Here is a 13,845-nt window from a genome sequence, read left to right on the forward strand (position 1 = left end):
GCAGGCTGAACCAAAGACCCAGGAGGTGTTTCTATCTTCAGCAAAAGGGAAAATGAAGAAAGAACAGAAATACATTTGCAAGCCCCAAATTTGTAAGGCATTCGGTTCTATAAAAACTCCCTGCAACCGTCTTCAAGGAGAAGATGAATTAAATAATTCAGGCAGGGCTAGTTTCACTGGCTGTGAACTCCCATCCAAGGAAACAAGGCAACATAACCTGGATTCCATGTCAGCAGAAGGTCAGAGATCAGATCTTATGTTAGCTCAGAAACTACAGTCTACCACTCTAGCTTCCCAACACTGTGGACAGAATTTGTAGGAAATCAGTTTAAAATTCCACGTGAATAATCCTCAATGAAAGGTAAATCCAGTTTGATCAACCTGGTATCTCACATAAAGAACAAGCCGGTTTTAAGCATACCTTTCTGCTGCTGATTACTGCTGAACCATTTCGTATCACCAGGGAAAAGGTTTAGAGCCAAGACGAATGTTCACATGCCTCAGCCTTCCACTTAATTCAACAAGAATCATCTATAAACCAAACTCTAAGACCTCAGGATAGACCTGGCTAATTAGTGATTCTTCTTAAAAAAATCATAATGACACTGTTATGATTATAAGAGGTAGAATGGTCTCCTAAGATGCATTCCAATTGTAATTAAAACAGGGCTGTCCCAGAGCTCCCATTTAGTTTTAATTTATATTAAAATAACTTAGAAGAGCTATTTGATACATTGAACAACTGCCTTAAATCTGGTTGCTTAAACGTCAGCATCTTCCTCCTTCCACAAGCCCAGAATTGGGGATGAATAATGTGCTGAGAAAAAAGAAGTAGGATCCAAATTACCAACACAAGTGGCATTTTTTTTCATGACATCGAATAAACTGTTTTTTAAAATGAGATGATGCTGTACTTAAGCTATTTGAAAGATGGAGTGCAAAAAAGATTCTGCCCATCAACAACCACGTTGGCGGAACTAATCAAAACTATAAGAACTACATCTATTTGGAAACTGATTTTAATCAATGCTGAAGAGACTGAATTCCCATAGCTTTTCACTTAATTAGACCTACAATGCTGGATCTGGAAGACATTCCAAATATTCTTGTGGCATCTATTTTATTCAAAGCACTCTGGGCTACTCTATCTAGAAACAGAACTACTTTTTACTCCACTCACCTGGCTTTACTTGCTTTATAGCACTCATCACAATCTGATGGTATATTATATACTTATGTATACATATACAATTTGCCACTGTTTATTGTCTCTCTCTCCCACCAGAATGTCATCTCCACGGTGCAGGGATCCTGTCTGTATCTCAATACCCACGACAGTGCCTCATGCAGAGTAACATGGAAATTAATGTCATCTGTTTACTGGCCAACTAGATGACACTTGCCCCACTCTTTCACCTAATACATGAGATATTTGGGCCAGGCATAGTGGCGCTCATGTCTATAATCCCAGCAGTTTGGGAGGCCAAGGCAGGTAGATCACTTGAGCCCACGAGTTCAAGACCATCCTAGGCAACATGGCAAGACCCCATGTCTACAAAAAAAACACAAAAACTGGTGGGCATGGTGGTGAGCGCCTATAGTCCCAGCTACTTGGGAGGCTGAGGTAGGAGGATCCTTTGAGCCCTGGAGGTCGAGGCTGCCGTGCGCCATGATTGCGCCGCTGCACTCCAGCCTGGGTGACAGAGCAAGACCTTGCCTCAAAAAAAGAGAGAGAGATTTGATGCTCAGAAAAGTGGAGTGAGAAAAAGCCGGGTCTTAGAGCCAGGTCTCTTAACTCCTAGTCACCCTTCAAAGTCAATGTGATTATGCTGCTCCCTGCTCTGACAGCTCTCCATTACCCAAGTGTCAGCACTGGTCTTAGTTTATACGGGCTGCTGTAACAAAGTATCATTGACTGGGTGGCTTATAAATAACAGAAATCTGCTTCTCACAGTTCTGGAGGCTGGGAAGTCCAAGATCAAGGAGCTGGCAGATTTGATGTCTGGTGAAGGTCCATTTCCTGGCTTATAGATGGTGTCTTCTTGCTGTGTCCCACATGGTTGAATGGGTGAGGGAGCTCTCTCTGGTGTCACTTTTATAAGGGCACTTATCCTATTCATCAGGATTCCACCCTCACGACCATTATCATCACCTCCCAAATGCCCCACTTCCTAATACCATCACCTTGGGGTTTAGGATTTCAACATATGAATTTTGGGGAGACAAAAACCTTCAGTCCATTGCGGCACCCTTTAGTCTTTTCCATCTCTCCAAATTGTTCCCGGCCCACTTCTCTAGTCTTGTCTCCTGCCCCTCCCCTCCATGCCTGACGTTCCTGCCACCTCACACCATAGCTACCAAGCTTCCCACATTTTTGCTCACTCTGCCCCTACCTTTGGAATAACTTTCCACCCCATCTCCATCTGTTACATTTCTACTCCTTCTCCAAGACCCAGCTCAAATATCACTTCCTCTGTGAGCTTCCTCCTGATCTTCCCTTATTCTACCCTGTTACGAGTATTCACTCCCTCCCCTGTGCTCTCACAGCACTTTGTCCATTGCAGTCCACTTTAAATTCAGCCCTGTCTTTCTTCTGTACTAGATGGACTATGAGTTCTTTATTTTTACATTCTCTAGAAACTCCACAGTAACTGGCATGAACAGCTGGAGTAGGGAGGCGAGAAGGAAACAGGGGACACGCACCACTCCTCCACATTCAGTACGACTCCCAACATCCTAACTGACTGCACCGATGACCCAAAGGAACAAAATCTGATACTGCTAGAAAGGGGATAGGCCATTAAACATGGCAGCCCATGAAATCAGCTAGGAAATTCTGAAAAGCATACATCATAATGTATTTGTTTGGCAACTATGCAAGAATGCTGCATTTTCTTTTTTCAAGTTAGAAGTTACAGGCCAGGTGCAGTGGCTCACACCTGTAATCCCAGCACTTTGGGAGGCCGAGGCAAGTGGATCACATGAAACCAAGAGTTTGAGACCAGCCTGGCCAACATGGCAAAACCCCTTTTCTACTAAAAATACAAAAATTAGCCAGGTGTGGTGGCGCATGCCTGTAATCCCAGCTACTTGGGAACCTGAGGCATAAGAATCGCTTGAACCTGGGAGGCGGAGGTTGCAGTAAGCTGAGATCATGCCACTGCACTCCAGCCTGGGCAACAGAGTGAGAACCTGTCTCAAAAAAGAAAAAAAGAAAGCACAACAAAATACTTTGGGCCGAGACCTACCATTGTCACATTCAAGCAATCTGTACTTCTCCAACTCCTGTTCTTGTCATACTATGCCCATGGTACCCAATACATGGTATATGTTCAGTACAGGTTGGTTGACATGAGAGAAAATGGTTTTATCATGACTGGCTGGGTGGAATGTGGATGGAAATGGAAATTTTCTTTTCTTTTTTTGAGACAAGGTCTCATTCTGTCACGCAGGCTGGAGTTCAGTGGCACAATCTCGGCTCACTGTAGCCTCAACTCTCCAGGCTCAAGCAATCCACCCACCTCAGCCTCCTGAGTAGCTGGGACCACAGGTGCACACCACCATGCCCAGCTAATTTGTGGGAGGGAAGTCTTTGTTTTTTGTTTGTTTGTTTGTTTGTTTGTTTGTTGTGTAGAGGTGGGGTTTGGTCTTATTGCCCAGGCCGATCTCCAACTCCTAGGCTCAAGTGATCCACCCATCTCAGCCTCCTGAGTAACTGGGACTACAGACAGGCACCACCAAGCCTTGCTGGAAATCTTCATTAAACTTCAAAACAAAGGACACAGTTACTTATTTTGCCTGCTTGAAGGTAACCATTCAGAGATTGCTGTCTTGCTTTATTTGTCTGTATCTAGGATCAACCGGGGTTGTTCGTAACAGACAAAAAAAAAGAAAAATGATAATCTGTAAATATTTTTATAAACCAACATTCCTCCAACCTTCACAATGCACAGTGGCCCTTCTCAATGGACAGATTCATAAAGGTTAATTTCTAGTATGGATTATGAAATTAATTGAAGTGTCGGAGGTTCCCTGACAAAATTGTTGTTCACTAGTTGTCACTGGGCCACTGATAACAAATTAAGTGACTTGGGACACTGTGTGAGCCAAAAGGAAAGACTAGTGCCGAAGCTGCATAAAGTAAACATCTTTAAGATGCTAATCACTACAGTCACATCTGAGCTGCCTATGTTGATTAGGAAATACAAATCTCAACTAAAAATACCAGACAAAAAATTTTGATCATGAAGTTCTCCTTTTTATCTTTGCTAGTTAAAGACCATTATGCTCACAAAACTGACAGGAAGCCTACATTCTGAGGCCATGGCTTTTGCACCAGCCAACCCTGGCTATTCTTTCCAGACTGGAACATCAGGAGCATCCATGGTTAAGAAACAGTCACTCACGGTTCATATGCTTTCTTCAGAACACAGGCAAAAGACCTCCCTTCATCTCAGTTCTCCTCCTTCCAAAAATGATTCAGCCTGAAAGCATTGCTGCTTTGTCCATCAAGGCTAACTCAAAACTATCTGAGGCCAGGTGCGGTGGCTCACACCTGTAATCCTAGCAGTCTGGGAGGCCGAAGCAGGGGATTGCTTGAGCCCAAGAGTTCGAGACCAGCCTGGTCAACATGGTGAAACGCTGTCTCTACTAAAAATACAAAAATTAGCCAGGCGTGGTGGCACACAACTATAATCCCAGGTACTCAGGAGGCTGAGGCAGGAGAATCGCTTGAACCTGGGAGGTGGAGGCTGCAGTGAGCCAAGATAGTGCCACTGCACCCCTGGCACGGTGGCTCATGTCTGTAATCCTAGCACTTTGGGAGGCTGAGGTGAGTGGATCACTTGATGTCAGGAGTTCAAGACCAGCCTGGTCAACATGATGAAGCCCCATCTCTATTAAAAATACAAAAAATGAGCCAGGTGTGATGGCGCACACCTGTAATCCCAGCTACTCAGGAGGCTGAGGCAGGAGAATCTCTTGAACCTGGGGACAGAGGTTGCAGTGAGCTGAGACTGTGCCACTGCACTCTAGCCTGAATGACAGAGACTCCGTCTCCCAAAAAAAAAAAAAAAAAAACCAACCTATCTGAAATCCTCTGGTAATAGGAAGTACATGTGAAAGTGCTGACTTAAATGAGCACCATATCTTATTTACCCCTGTCACAACTGTTAATGTCTAATATTTTAATGCAGGACCTCTGACCTATAGAGGAAGGTAAAACTAAGCCTAAACGTCTACATTATAAATAAGCAAAGCCCTCCACTAGGTGTATGTGTGTACACACACAACTGGCATGGTGAATATACACATACACACACACAACCAGTAAACACCTAACAGGCAATGGCTTAGGCACAGATCTTGCAACATACAATTGCCATGCACTAAATGCCCCTCTTGTGGTTCAGAGTTTCAGTCTTCCGAGCCCCTAACCTATTAGCAGGGAGAGACTACAGGCAATGGAAAGAATTCAGCTCAGTTACTCACCTCTGAACCTTAGCCTTCTCATCAGTAAAATGAGGGTTGGACTAGACCAGCACTATCCAACAGAAACATAATGCAAGCCACAAATGTGAGCCAAATATGTAATTTTAAATTTCTTAGTAGATACATTTTAAAAGTAAAAAAAGGTAACATTAATTTTAACAATATTTTATTCAATCCAACATAGTCAAAACTACTACTTCAACGTGTAATCAACATTAAAAAACTATTAATGACATATTTTGCATTCTCTTTTCACACCAAATGTTTCAAATCCAGTATGTTGGTTTTTTAAGAAAAGAAAATAGAAACAGGACTTTTACCTTGTTGCCCAGGCTGGTCTCCAATTCCTGGGCTCAAGGGATCCACCTGCCTCAGCCTCCTAAAGTGTTGGGATTATAGGCATGAGCCACCAGGCCCAGCACTAGTATGTACTATTTTTATTGTTTTATTTTTATTTTATTTTATCTTATCTTATCTTATCTTATCTTATCTTATTTTATTTTATTTTTGAGACAGGCTCACTGTAGCCTCAACCTCCCTAGCTCAAGCAATCCTCCCACCTCAGCCCCAAGTAACTGGGACCACAGACATGTGCCACCACGCCCAGCTAACTTTGGTTTTTCAGGGAGAGGGTGTTTTTTTTTTATTTTTATTTTTATTTTTTTTTTTAATAGAGACAGGGTTTTGCCATGTTGCCCAGCTGGTCTGGAATTCCTGGCCTTGGCCTCCCAAAGGCTGGGATTACAGGTGTGAGCCATAGCACTGGCCCTAGTATGAATTTTAAATTGATAGCACATCTCCATTCGGACTAGCCACATGGGACCAGCAGGACCGTATAGGGCAGCACAGGCCTAGATGATCTCTGATATTTCTCTTAACACTAGAAGTTATTTTAATAAAGGGAATGACAGATTTTCAGATCAAGGTCTACTTAGAAGAAGTATAAAGCATTTTCCTAAATTTCTTAGTCTGTTTACCCTCATTCAAAACGGTGTTTTGCTTTTTTTAAACTTTTTAAATTCAGTGGAATTGGATCTGTAAACAACTAGGTGGTTTGATCTACTGCTTTTAGCATGACTGTTCTCACTGCCACAGTCACTGTCCTACAAACCTCCAGGGAGATTAAGAATACTCAGAACAAAGTATAACTACTGAATGAATGAGACATCTCAAAAATCATAACTTGAAAAGACAACTGTTCAGATGAAAGTTCAACAGAAATGGCAAAGAAAAATATTTGATAACCATGTTATCTTCTATCTATTAAGATAATGCTATAAAAATAATACAAATGTGCACAGGCTTTTGGAATTGTTTCTCTAATTACTCAACATCCATGAGAAAGATTCATGCTGCTGCTCCCACACTGTCTTGCTTATTAATGCCTTTGTGATCAATGATCTGCCTTCACCAGATGGCTGGCCTGGGTTAAGAGTACAATATGCGCTCACAGAACAAAGCAAAGCTAACTGGTCTTCCCAAGAATTGAACCTGTGACCCTGACCTCATTAACTCTAGAAGACAGTTAACCCATCACAAACTTGCATGGCCAGGTGCATCATAAATAAAGCAGGAAAGCCCACTGCCTCTGTCACAGTGACACTCTGGTGGAGAAAAAGTCATTCTAAATGTATTAAAAACTTTTCAAAATGAAGAAAAATCCTGACTGCAATCATTTAGGGCAGCCTGGAATTCACCAGCAGTGTCTTAACAGCCCTGCTGGATCTGTCACAATCTTCCCTAAGAACATCAGCTGTTCTCCCCCACCGGAGACCATAAATGGTATTGGCAATGGGGTTTGGAGTAATGATGTTTCCTCTTTCAAAAATGGTGATCTTGGGACTATGGCCTCTCCTTTTTATTTCTCGCAAGTGAGGAAACAGCCCATTGTTAACAAGGGGTTAACAATTATATACAAGAATTTTCACAGATTATTCCTTGAATCCGGCTTATCCTAGATTTAAATAATAATCAAGTTTTCAGACAACCTGTTTCCCCCTCCCTGTCTCCTTATCTTCCTTCTTGCCAGCCAATCCCTCCCCAGGTGAGTGGGGTGAGGCCAGTGAGCCTCCAGATAAGATCGTTCTTACCTTCCCTGGTAAAAACAAAATGCCTTTTTAGCAAGTTGTCCTTCCTTTTTCTAATTCCTCTTAGCAGCTGCTACCTGCTCTTAAACTCTATTCTAACAACCGTTTCTAGTGGGCTAAATTTACTTCTGATTTAAATATTTTTTAAAGTGTTTCAGGGACGCAGCTTCTGTCTTTTCCTCAATTCATATTGAATACAGTACCAGTTTCAAAAGCAAGTTTTTTGACATTTCTTCTTAATCCCCTAAGTACGCCACTTGAAAAACACTGAAAACATCTGAAAGACCTGGTGAAGACTTTAAAATCTGACTAAAATATTTATGTTTCCATTTTTGACATTTTAAATGGTATCACTTTTTCACATATAAAAGCTTTTACATATGGTTGTTCTATTTGGCTTCTTAAATATGTCTGATAACATGTGACTATAAGGCTGACAACATGTGACTATAAAAACATCTCTTCAGGGTTGTTACTCAGTTTTTTTATTTCCACAAAGTTACTTAATATGTATTTCTTTACTTTAGAGAAGAGTTTATAATCTGGTACTTCTCATATATGTGTGAAAATCATACATCTATGTAAACCTAAAATATGCATATGCATCTGCCTTAAAGCCACCAGAATAAATTAATATCTAAATTGATTTTGTTCTTATCTCTATGAATTTTCACATCAGGATAAAAAGGAGCCCCTGAGTGGCGGCTCACGCTTGTAATCCCAGCACTTTGGGAGGCTGAGGCAAGGCAGGTAGATCACTTGAGCTCAAGAGTTCATGACCAGCCTAGGAAACAGAGAGAGACCACATCTCTACAAAAAATAATTAACCAGATGTGGTGGCATGCGCCTATGGTCCCAGCTATTCAGGAGGCTGAGCTAGGAGGATCACTTGAGCCCAGGAGGTAGAGGCTGCAGTGAGCCATGGTTACATCACTGCACTCCAGCCTGGGTGACAGAGCAAGACCCTAGAAATAAATAAATAAAAACATAAATGAATAAAAGAATAAACAGGACACAAAATGTAAAGGTAGCCAAGTTTTGTATCTGCCTGAACATACAAATTACAATGACCACTCAATAAGTGGGCCATGTCCTGATGCTCACAAAAACTGTAACAATCCACTAAGGGTCAAGTAGTAGACAGAATTAATAAATACGCATAAAACACAGGCTTGCTGCAACTTTACACAATTTCATTAGCTGCAAAGTATGTTTTGAGGGCCAGCCTAAGGATGAAATCTGATGTTCAAAAATAAATGCAATTATATCTATATTTGTTTACATCAAATCTTAATTTAAAAAGACTGATGAACAGAAATATATGGCTACTCAAACCACATAAATAAACCATGAAACTACTGTTCTTTGTCTAACATATCATCATGATCGACACAAATTCAGATTTTTAAATTGTCAGCTTTGAAAACACTAACCTTAATTCAACAAATAAACTGTTTAAATATATGGTTAAAAGTTTAAAGCCTCATGCACACAGGAGTATCCAAAGCTATAATGCAAGAGCAGTGGCATATTTATACATTTTTAGGCACCTGGTAATCATGTTATTTATGAGTTACACTCCTACATATAATAGCAATAATGCAAACCAGACACCATAAGAGTTTTAATGTAGAAGATATAAATGTAAAAAAAAAGTGAAATTTGCCTTTATTATATAAAAGCATCTATTTGTGTATTCTAAGTATTATTTATAAAATATATTTCCTGAAAAACGCCTTAATTCTTCCTGACAATGTGTTTAAAAGAGGGAAGTCCTAGAAATATCAAAATATTAAAATTAAAATACTGCTACAAATACACATAGGAAACGTGTAAAGAACTGAAAAACCAAAAAACAAAAAATGCTAATAGGATACTTGGTGGTGGTTTCTTAAAGTACTTTACAAAGTAAATACTTTTAGCACCTTGTGATTTTAAGACCGATCAATACACTATGAAGTACTCTTTTGTAGCTTGTAAGGCTTCATTTTGTGCCTTAACAAAAGCCGACATTCATTCGTAATGAAGTCTTTTTATAGTTACACAGCTATTTCATGTCTCTTAGGAAGATATATTAAACCTTTGGATGCTCAATAAAAATGACCAATTAATTGACTCTATCACAAAAAACCTGAGAAGCTCTTACAAAATATTTACATCAAAGACCAGCTAAAGCCAGAAAGAATTACGTTATGCTTCCTTAACTTCCCTAAGTTGAAAACTGACTTGAAATGAGTCATTTCAAAGGAAACTACAAAAGATGTACCACAATGGGTAAATTCTCAATATCGACATTCAAATTTATGTTAAGGAAGAAATGAAACATCTTCAGAAATCACTATGAGGGAACATCAGAAAACCATGGGGGTTAAGAGGGCAGACAGGCTTTGGGATCAGAGAGAACTCAGTTTGAATCTTTGCTTCATCCCTCTCTAAATTTAGGACCTTGGGCAAGTTAATAAAAAGCTCTCTGAGTCTTAATTTCAATTATCAAATGTAAACACAAGGCCTACTTACAGGGCTGTTGTGAGAACTAAATTAGATAACATATATAAATAGACTGCTTAGCACACAGTAACGTGACCGTGAGAAATATTCAATAAATGATGGTAATTCCCAAGAAATGTTTAAGAACTTATTTTTAAATGTAATTTAGTATTCAAACTCCAATTGATGTTGTAAACCATTTGAAGAAAAGAAATAAAGATTCAACAACAGTTTTCTTAAATGCACTTAACCTGATTATCCTTAGCATTAGTGCTTTTCAAAGCGTAGTTCCTGACCCATTAATGGGATGTGAAATCATTTAGCGATCTCAACCAACATTTTTTAAATAAAATAGAATAAAAAATATAAGAATGCATTGCACATTCAAAGTCTAAGCATTACTTCATGAATTTTTTAATTACAGATATTTAAAATGTATCTGTATACTGGGTGGCAAAGTAAAATGCATCTCTTACTGTGCAAAAATAAAAGTTTAGGCTGGGCGCAGTGGTTCATGCCTGTAATCCTAGTATTTTGGGAGGCCAAGGCAGGAGGATTGCTTGAGACCAGCCTGGGCAACACAGTGAGACCTCACCTCTTTAAAAAAATAAAAATAAAATAAAAAATTAAAAAGTTTAAAAGCCATTGCTTTACATTAAAATAATGAAAATAAAAATTAGCTGACACTGAGTGCTTAGTTTGTACTAAACATTGTGCTATGCCCACATTATTTTATTTGATCCTCACAAAAATGTTCTAAATAGGATTACTTCCCCCATTTTACAGATGAGGAAACTGAGGATTAGATTAAATCACTTGCCAAGGATGCAGAGCTAGTAGCCAGTAAAGCCAATGCTCAAATTCAATCACCTGCCTCGAGAACTTGTGTATTTAACCACTCCCGTAAGTACTAGGTTGTAAAATATACCTTTTCTTTATATAAAAGTTATCCAAAAGGTAGACTTTTTCATGAGGTCTAATTCCAGTGTGATTTTCTGGGGGTACAGTGTATCTTGGAGAAGGCTGTGTGATTCAGGGGAGAAAGCTCTGGGCGTGAGATCCAGCTTCTGTCCCTGGCATTGTTGCTTTAGTGGCAAGGAGCTGGCAAGTCATTTAATCTCGCCATGTCTGGATTTCCTCACCTACAAAACGGGAATGATAATATCTGCCCTGCCTCCCTACAGGCCATTGTGAGAAACTATATGCACATACAACAAGTGAAATGTTCTATTGTGCTACTCAGTTACAGGAGATGATTTAAAATGATGGAAAAAAACCACCCAAGAGGCCCCATTCTTGGAAGAAACACACATCAACTATGACTGAAAAAGGAGGTCACCAAGCTTTCATAAACTGTATGTGGAAAACTTCTACAGTTGTTGGCACACAGTAGGCCTTCAGTAAACGTTCGTTGAATAAAAAGAAGTAAACAAATTCCATCTGTACACGTTTTATCCACTTTATTTTTTTCACCTATTCATTCTTTCTTTCCACGACTACATACTGAACACCTACTGTGTGCCAGATCAGAAATACGGACCACAAAAAAAGACTAAAAGATTGTCCCTTGCCCTGGAGAATTTCAAATTAATGTCAATTAATTGGTCTGAAATTGGGTAAGAGAAAAACTGTAAAACACAGCTTCCTCATCTAGCGATAATAACTTACATTTATTATAGTGCTTTGTAGTTTATGAAGAACTATGAACTATTATGAAGAGCTAGCTTTTGTTTCTCACACCAATTGCCTATTGTCAAGTTGGTGTTAGCTTCCTCCTCCAAATTCAGTGGTCGGTAAGTACTAAGTCTTTAGAGTGAAAGTTTCTCAATGTGTTAGAGATGACTGTAAAATTAAGCTTTTGAATACAATGCATTTTAAATAATCAACAGTGGAAAGGGCGATCCAGTAACATGATTTTTTCCCTGCCCACTTCTGAGTTGAAGTGATCTGTAATGCAACCATATGACATTTTTCAAAATGTTTCTTTTTCAAAGCTGCCTTTGAAATTTTTTTTCATATAGGCAATTTTCTCTTGAATATACTGAACAAGGATTCCCTTTTCCCAAAGGATAAAGGAGACAGTAGTGAAGGAGTCTTCTCTTTGTTGACTTTCTAAAAATTACTCAAAACTGACTGTTTTATTCAGATTCCTGAGTCACAAACAATGCCAAAGAACTGTGAGCCATTTTTTATATAATTCCACAATTACTATAGGTGATTTTTAAAGGAAACATTGATTTAACTCACAACTTAATGAATCAAAAATTTGCCACAGGATATTTACTAAGAATCTTTTTCTAAAACTGCCTTATCCTTTGTATTCTAACCACTCCCTCTCCACCATCACCACTTACCACCCCCAATACACACAGACACACACACACCACACACACACTCCCTCACCTACACCAGATCAGTTTCCCAGCCATTATTCCTAAAACCATATTAAAATTTCACAACACATGGTCGTACTTACTAGGTTTTCTTCCCCCTCCCCCTCCACTGAATCAATGTGTCTTTAAATATATATTCTCTTAAAATTCAGAATTCAGAAAATGATTACGATGTCTCTAACTCAAGAACACATATTATAAAATTCAAAGTCGGCTTCTGTTTACTGATAATCATGAAAAAAAAAAAAGCCGTACCCCACCCACCGTATCCGTAGGGTTAGGAGGTCCAATCTCGCCACTACAGAGCTCTGCAAGAAAGGACGGTTATAGTGCCAGGAAAACCATCGCAACAAGCCCCGGGCGAAGATAAAGAAAACAGATTTTACACTACGGGCAGCGCGCAGTCTCCTGGCCTCGGCCCTTGGTAAACAGGGGAAACCTTTGTCTTGCCTCAGCTATCAAACTGGTGGCTCATCAGAATTGGGGCAACAAGAGTTTGTGCGAAACGGTCTGGCAGAGGTTAAACAAAGCAATGCAGCTCCGGGGGCGGTGGGGAGAGGGCTGAGCCCGGACGGCGTCCGCTATCCCGGACGGCGAGGTCTGGTTCTGGCCCTTGCCGCGGTCGGGACCGAGCCAGGGACCCGGGGATAGGATGGCGAGGCGCGGGAAGAGGAGAAGGCAGGCGAGGTCCCATATTCTCCGCAAGTTCCCGGGGCGCAGCCCGGCGGCAGGTTCCCCTGCGGGGATCCAAAGCGCGCAAGCCGCGCGCAGGTTCCTCGGGGAGGGTCCGTGCCTCCCACATGGGGACACCGCCCCGAAGCCCACCGCCCGCCGCGCCGAGCCCACGCCCCCGGGGCCAGGTCCCCTGGAGTCCCGGGGCGCTGCGGGGGCCCGGCCCGGAGGGGCGCGAGTGGAGGAGAGAAGCCCGCCCCTGTCCCCATTGTCTGGCTCCGGCCGCGGGCCGAGCAGGCGCTCACCTGAGGTCCCCGCCTGGCGCTCCGGCTGGCAGAGCGGCTGGCCTGCGACCGGCGGTCCTGGGCGAGCGGCGGACTCCGCGGCACTGCGCGCGGCAGCCTCCGCATCAGCAGCCGCCGCGGCAGCAGCACCAGCAGCGCACCCGCCTCTCAGTCGGCCGTGGCCTCCATTGCTCTCCCCACTGCCGCCACCGCGCGGCACTGCGCGCCCGGCCCCGCGCGGCGTGGTCACATGCTCCGCCGGCGCCTCGGGCGCTCGGACCCGCGCCGCCGCCCCGCCCGGCTTCGCCCAGGGACAGCTGAGCGCCAGGCGCCGGCTTCCTTCTCGCGCCCTCCGGGAGTGGCGCACACCAGATGGCTCCCCTCCCCAGGGGTGCCCAGAAACCCGGAGCGGGCCCCAAGGAGGGGCGTGGG

At 41.9% G+C, this 13,845-nt stretch overlaps 1 protein-coding gene across 2 annotated transcripts in view; it reads right to left on the minus strand.

Annotated features, from left to right (window-relative positions):
- The window catches only part of CRACD (capping protein inhibiting regulator of actin dynamics), a 280,521-nt gene extending 266,968 nt beyond the window's left edge, over positions 1 to 13,553 (minus strand). For both annotated transcript variants that reach the window (XM_019025970.4, XM_019025968.4), the window contains exon 1: positions 13,435 to 13,553. The gene's annotated coding sequence lies outside the window, so the exon portion shown is untranslated. The remainder of the gene's footprint in view (positions 1 to 13,434) is intronic.
- Positions 13,554 to 13,845: the final 292 nt, after the last annotated feature.

Source organism: Gorilla gorilla, chromosome 3 (assembly GCF_029281585.2).
Source record: "Gorilla gorilla gorilla isolate KB3781 chromosome 3, NHGRI_mGorGor1-v2.1_pri, whole genome shotgun sequence".
NCBI lineage: Eukaryota > Metazoa > Chordata > Mammalia > Primates > Hominidae > Gorilla > Gorilla gorilla.